The sequence below is a fragment of the Nematolebias whitei genome, chromosome 9 (genome assembly GCF_014905685.2).
Source record: "Nematolebias whitei isolate Nwh7 chromosome 9, NemWhi1, whole genome shotgun sequence".
Classification (NCBI taxonomy): Eukaryota; Metazoa; Chordata; class Actinopteri; order Cyprinodontiformes; family Rivulidae; genus Nematolebias; species Nematolebias whitei.
The window spans coordinates 45,682,985-45,690,257 of NC_056506.1; positions in this window are offsets into that span (position 1 = coordinate 45,682,985).

The window sequence follows — 7,273 nt, forward strand, 5'->3', positions numbered from 1 at the left end:
CTCTCTCTCTGTGTCCTGTACAAGAATAAATCAAATGATTTTGCAAGTGGCAGAGAGCAGAGATCATGACATGCTGTGCTCTTTTACAGCGTTTAGAGTTTAGAAACATTGTTTAGAAACATTGTTTAGAATATTGTCCTCGGAGGCCATCTTAGCACCAGCAAACTGGTTTTTCCCACTATGGCGTATGCCGTTTGTGGGAATTAGGTTTGTTTGTTGGTGGCTCCCCAGATCGAAGAAGTCCTTTGGATGAAGGACAAAACGTCACAGAAAAAAAAACAAAAAAGAAAAAACACACGTCCAGATGACCTGACTAAACATTATTGGGTTAGAAAATAAACGTCTCAGTTTCTCTGATACTCCCGCAACATACAGAATGACTCAGACCCAGACCAGTGGTCATTCCATGTGTTACTGGAGTATCAGAGAAACTGAGACGTTTATTTTCTAAACACAACATCCCAGTGGCTTTTAAACCCCAAAATTCATTTTTGGCAAAGACTGGTTCATCCCAAAGATCCAGTCCCCCGGCACAAACAGAGTAATGTTGTGTATGCTGTTCAGTGTCAGGAGGGTGATCAGTCTTACATCGGGGAAACTAAACAGCCACTGGCCAAAAGGATGGCCCAGCACAGAAGATCAACATCATCAGGCCAGCGGTCACTCTTTCAGGGATGAAGATGTTCACATCCTTGACAGAGAGGAACGATGGTTTGAGAAGAGAAAAGGAGGCCATCTTTGTGAAAAGAAATCGTCCATCGGTAAACAGGGGTGGAGGCCTCGGGTTCAACTGTCCCCCTCTTACAATGCTGTTACTGCTAGTATCACTCAACCCCCTGTGAATAGTAAACAGCCATCAGTGTGCTAATCAGAATCAGAATAAACTATATTGGAACTGCACAGAGGTACATTGCGAATATGTACGTACAGTCGTCCGAAAGATGGGCGGAGTGCACAAAGCTGCAACTGTAGAAAGCGCTGCCTTTTTATCCTTATCAGATAATAATCTTAGTTAGGAAAAGGGGGAGAAACGGGATGGGGGGTGCGATAGATAACTTTTGTCCTTGGGTACTCATGTCCCAGGAGAAATTTGATAGTCAGCCTGTGTCCGAGGCCGTCGGGAGTCAGATTTAGACAATCTTGATTCTTGTTTTTCTTCAGGCAGACAGATTATTTTTTCCAGCCTCGAGTCCATCTGGGCGTTCTGGTTCCGAAAATGCCTAATTCTGGGATTCCATTCCACTGATCCATGCTATGAGTCTCCTTCAAGGTCGAACCCACCACGCTAACGAGTCCCAGAAGCCACAGGTGGCCTGTGATTCTCATAAATTGCCTCCACCTTACGGTTAAGCTCGTAAACCAGACGATTTAAAGTTCCCACAGCGTGGACCAAACCTTCACATTGACTCGGAAGCTTTTCTCCACCATGGGGAGCAAGTCCTTCACCTGCTCTGCCCCTCACCTCTGAACACCACCTCTCTTTCTCTGTTCAAGGCTGCTCTTTAGACTCGATGGCCTCAAGATTCCTGCTCTACTATTTGCGGATGATGTGGTCCTGTTGATGTCATCGTGCTGGGATCTTCAGTTCTCACTTGAGCGGTTCGCAGCCGAGTCCAACGCAGCTGGGATGAGAATCAGCACCTCCTCTCTTTGGGTCAAGGGTGAAGTTCTGCCTCAAGGGGAGGAGTTCAAGTATCTTGAGGATTTGTTCACGAGTGTGAGATTGACAGACGAATTGGTGCTGCATCTGCAGTATTATGGACTCTGTGATGGTCCGTTGTGGTGAAGAGGGAGCCGAGCTGTAAGGCAAGGTTCTACTCCGGGAGAGACTCCTGAGTAGAACCGCTGCTCCTCCACATCGAAAGGAGCCAGTTGAGGTGGTTCGGGACGGTGAAATGGAGCTGAAAATAATCTGAAATAGTCAAATAAGCTGAAAAAGCAAAACCAGAACAAAAAGGTTAAAGAAAAAGAATTGAAACAGCAAAATGGTATTTAAGCTGTGAAGGGAAATCCATTCATTTTCAAAGAAACAAAACATGGCCCCAAAAAAAAAAAAATTTAATATCTAAAAGCATAAATTGCACAAATATCAAAAGTTAAAGCCGTTGTAAAGAACCACCTAACAGTTGGACCAAAATCACCACACTAAAAAAAGTCTAAATTAAATAATATTTATTTTCAAGGTGACGCGTCGCCGATTGGATCGGTTCAGGTGCTGGTTCCGGAATGAGTCTATGAGGCAGAGATCATTTAGTGGTCGTGCAGGAGAACATGGAGCAAAAGTCAGAATGAGGAGGACCACTAACCGTCTCAGATGAGCTTGGGGGTTCTGGAGACTGACGAGGTCCAAACTGATCCGGATTGCTGCAGGAGAGGCCGAGTCCGGCGAGGGGCTGCAGCGACAGGTGGGTGGTGAGTCCGTTGAGCGAAGAGACGTGGTCAATGATCAATCAAAGATCGTGGACAGAAAATATAATCTATGGGACGTGATTCGTGACAGCCGTAATGTGCTGAACATTTTATGAATTGTTGAAATAGCACGAAATGTACGGAATGAGTTACACACTGGGAAAAGAAATGTAAGGAATTGTTAAATAGTGTGAATGCTTGATATTCACACGATAAAGAGAAACAAGGAAAGGACACGGTGATGCTTGATATGCATTCACACAATAATGCATTCTAAAGAGAGAACATAAATGGTCACAAGTGGAAAGCATTTAAGACTGGGTGTGATGTGCCTCCATGTTGCCAAATGTTTCCTCCGCCACCTTCAAGACTGATGACGGTCTGATCTACCTGGACAAAGACCCCCCCAAGACACCATGCACGTTTTATTTTCAGTCAACCTTTATTCATACAGGTTAGTCTCAATGAGTGGCGAGGACTCGTTTTCAAGAGAGACCCGTTTTAAACAAAACCGCATATAAAAAAAGGTACACAACAATAAACTGCCATAAAGTGAATATAAAATAAAAAGTAAATTATCAAGCTACATTATGAAATGAGGTAAGTAAATGAGGTTCTTAAACACCGGCCCACTATTTACCTGATAAAGATGTTTTTGTTTTTTTTGTTCACCGTACAAAGAAACCAGAAAATCACCAGTTCATATTTTTGTTTTTCCAAGTCAAACAATTGTCTGGAGTTTTGTCATTTTTAAACTTAAAGAGACAATTTTATTGTAACTTGTTGAATATTGAAGTATCACTAAAATGTTGAAGTGGACTTGGTTACTTTAATGCTTTAACAAATACTTAATATTCATAGAATGCTTTAATATGTTTTAAGAAAGTATCTTTAAAAATCCAGAGACAATCATTATGCGTGTTTTCCAACAGAAAATATGACTTTATATCACTACTTCTAATAATGAAAATACTTTCCTACGTAATGAGTAAAAAAGACTGACCAAGACAAAATAATTGTTCTGTATTCATCAAATAGAGTAAAAATGGTTGTATCACAAAGACCTACAGGGAGGCAGTTCTTTGATTTGGCCATGAAGTCCTAAAATCAACGCTCGTTTTGTAAATTATACCCAAAAAACATGAAGAAACGGCTTGGATGAAGCTTCTTTTCAAGGATAAAATTTAATTATCACCCACCAGTTTGAACACACAGTTCCACACAGTCACAAGTTGGTCCAATGAAACAAAGTTCAAAGCAAATTATTATGAGCATTTGAGCTGTGATGCTGCTCAGATTAAATCCATAATATACATTCAAACCAGAATACTGTAAATATTTGAAGACATAGTTTTAAAACTATGCAAGATTAATTCATATTTGTTTCTGTTGGAAAGATGTTGAACCCACAAAAACCTTCAGAAATGGACAAAACTGAACACTAATGTATTTCATAAGAATCATCCTTGATTTTTTTTGTTTGTGTTTTCGGTTTTCATTTTCTCTCTACTAACCAAACTACACTAGATGTATTTCTTTTTCAACTTTGGTGCCTTGTTTTTAGTATTGTAGTAGTACTTTTTAACTGTGATTTTAGTATTTTAGCAGTATTTTAGTATTTTTGCTGCATGCTTTGGTATTTCTTCTTGTTGTTGGGGTTTTTGGCGAGTCGAGACGGTTCTTCCCGTCCTGAGCATTTTATTACATTGTTGACCTTGTGTTGATTTTCATATGACAAATAAACCAAACCTGAACCTTCTGTGGGTGTCTGTCTCACTTGTATTTATTTTTTTATGTACAAAAGCAAAGGTTGATTATTAAGCTATAATGAAAAGCAATAAAGACTACCCCCAGCTGCCTGTCATACCAGATTTTTAGATCATTTTGTAAATTTTAATTTTCCTGGAGTCGGTCAAGTTGTAATCATCATCAGTTTATGTGACGTGTTTCTTGATGATTCAGTGTCTTGCACAGTTTAAAGTGAACAAGATTGATCCTGCACAACTAACAGGATTAATCATTATGGAAGAGAGCGCAGCCACAAAATAAAGAGCCAAACTCAATCATACAAATCAAGTTAAATCATAAGTAGACCCAGTGGCTTTTCTTCTTATTTACAGATTATATTGTTGCTAAACAGCAAAAGCAATTCACAGAGGTAAACGTGTCAAATGATCTTTTTTTTTTTTCTTGTTTCTGAAGAATGTGATCATCAAGAAACCTCTCAAACACCACATTTCAAGCAAGCGTCCTAACGAAGCACGTCAAGATGTTTTTCTTTAAACAGATCAAGTGAGACCAGAAGGTTTATCACAAATCATTGACAGTTTTTAAATTATTCTTATGGCAATTATTAATGCAAAACTCAGGATAATGATTTGTCTTTGTGAGCTTTTAGTGATTTGCTCATCACACATCAGCTCTCTTGAAGCAGCGGTCTTACTCAGATGGTCTCACTACTGTTGATTTTCTGTGGTTCTGATTAGAGCAGGCATAATGTTTCCTTCTCAGCTTTTGCATCCAGCAGATGGAGACCCTTTGCAGTTTCTGGTGTGAATGTCAGCCCACACCACCCAGCAGTAGTTTACAGTGTAGTATGACATATCCTGAGATATATTCATACAGTTAAAACGTGTTCTTTCATTTTTCTGGACTGTGTAACATACGTGCGTTGAATGTAATAAAAATGTGGACGTGAGACGTTAATTATCTTTGACTCACCAAGCGAGTGGGTCATTTATTAACAGAATCAAGTTTAACACATCACACATTTACATTAATTGGCAAGAATTGGAAAATAACGACATAATTAATCAGCTTTACAACCAGGAAAACCATACGGCCATGATTTTCCGTTGCTTCACCACAGACATGTCTGAAAACATCTGGATTAATTTGCTAGCAGATAGGAGAGTTTAAAGATGGAAAGATGAAGTTTATCTGAGAGAGATGTGTGAGGGAATTTGTCTGTTTTAACCAGAACAGCACGCTCCTTCTTTTCCAGCTTGGGCCAATGGTACGCTTGGTCGAAATAGAACTTTTACCTTGCAGATGATAGCTTCAGCGTCGGTGTAGAGCTCTCCTTTCAACTCTTTCAGCGTCTCCGTGGGGACAGCTCGAACCTCGAGAGTCGTGTGAGGTTATCCAAACAGAAGTTATAATTCCCAAAATCGTCTCTGGTTCAGCTTGATTCTAATTCAGCAGCATCCTGAATGCCCGCGTTCTGCATTCAGGAACTCCCAAACTCTCTGCATTCCGAATTCCAAAAAACTCTCTGCTTGAACTGCTACTCCATCTTCAAGACTGAGCTTACAGCAGCTTCAAGACTGAGCTGAACTCTTCTGTGAACTCTATCGTTGAACTAGGAAGTGCCAACATTTTTATGGGCTCTACTTCCGGTTCATTTGAGAGCTTTTTGATTGGTCGATGGACCAAAGCAGAGGTGTGGTTTGTGATGTAAGGTGTTATTAAAAGTCAAGGAAAAGAGTAAGATTGTTTAAGAACAGACGGAAAGATATCATGGAAAAACCAGACTTCGTGGCGTCTCCTCTCCCAGTATCTCGCTGTAAAAGTTAAACATGACATTTCTTTTCAGTAAACTTTCAGTTGACCGAAACTTGAACTTTGACACACTTACAAATTTGCTCACTTCAAAGCAGACGATCAAGAAATTGAATCATTACTCTGTAACGTACTCTAACTTGATTTCACTTTGAATTGAGGAATAAAAATCATTATTACTGTTTTAAGTAAATAAAATGAGTAGTTCACTTCAACATGTAAACATTGTTTGAACTACCACAATTTGATTATCAAAACATTTGTAAAATAGTAATGATCATAGAGAATTGTCTTTTTCCACTTGATTAATTCAAGAAAGAAAGTCTCAGGATCGATCAACCTGTATTTCTGGATGCAAATCAATGAAATGACAGTTTCTGACCATATGATCCTAAGGTCAAGTTTTGACATCAGGTCAAGTTCACTACAACAGTGGTGCTTGAAAGTTTGTGAACTCTAGCATTTTCTATATTTCTGCATAAATATTGACCTAAAACATCATCAGGTCTTCACACAAGTCCTAAAGAGAACCCAAATGAAACAAAAATATTATACTTGGTGATTATTTTTTTTAATTTACCCTTTATTTATACAGGTAGGCTCATTGAGTCACAAGAACTCATTTTCAAGAGATTTATTTATTGATATTCTTTATTTATTTAAGATTTATTTATTGAGGAAAATTATCCATTATTACATATTTGTGAGTGGCAAAATTATGTGAACCTTTGCTTTCAGTACCTGGTGTGATAATATGTCAACTCCTTCACTGCCCACCTGTAAAAAATAAAATCATTGTTGGTAAATGTAGCACTCTGGAACTGGATTATGAAGGAGAATAATGTTTTATGGAGGCCTAATAAAACCAAAGTTTTATTTCCTGGAATCATCCCAGCTGATAAAACCTAGAAAGTCCTTTCTCTGTGTAACTTATGAAACAATCGATTCATAACAAATGAACCTTCACCTGAAATAAAGATAAGAGAACAATAAATGTACATTCAGGAATACTTAGTTAATATTTAGACAGAGATGAATTCAGCAAATCTAAGTTTTTCTTAAATTTGCTGTGCTGGTTAAGAATTTACTTTTGTTATTTTTAACATACCACCACAGGAATTTGTTCTGTTAACTGGAATTCTTCGTTTAATTTTTGAAATTTCCAGTTTATCTAACTACGGACCTTAAGGGATCATTTTCACCAGAAAAACAACTTGCAGTCATGATGATTAGAGTTAGATGGTAAGGTAGAAGATGATGGATGGATGGATGGATGGATGGATGGATGGATGGATGGATGGAT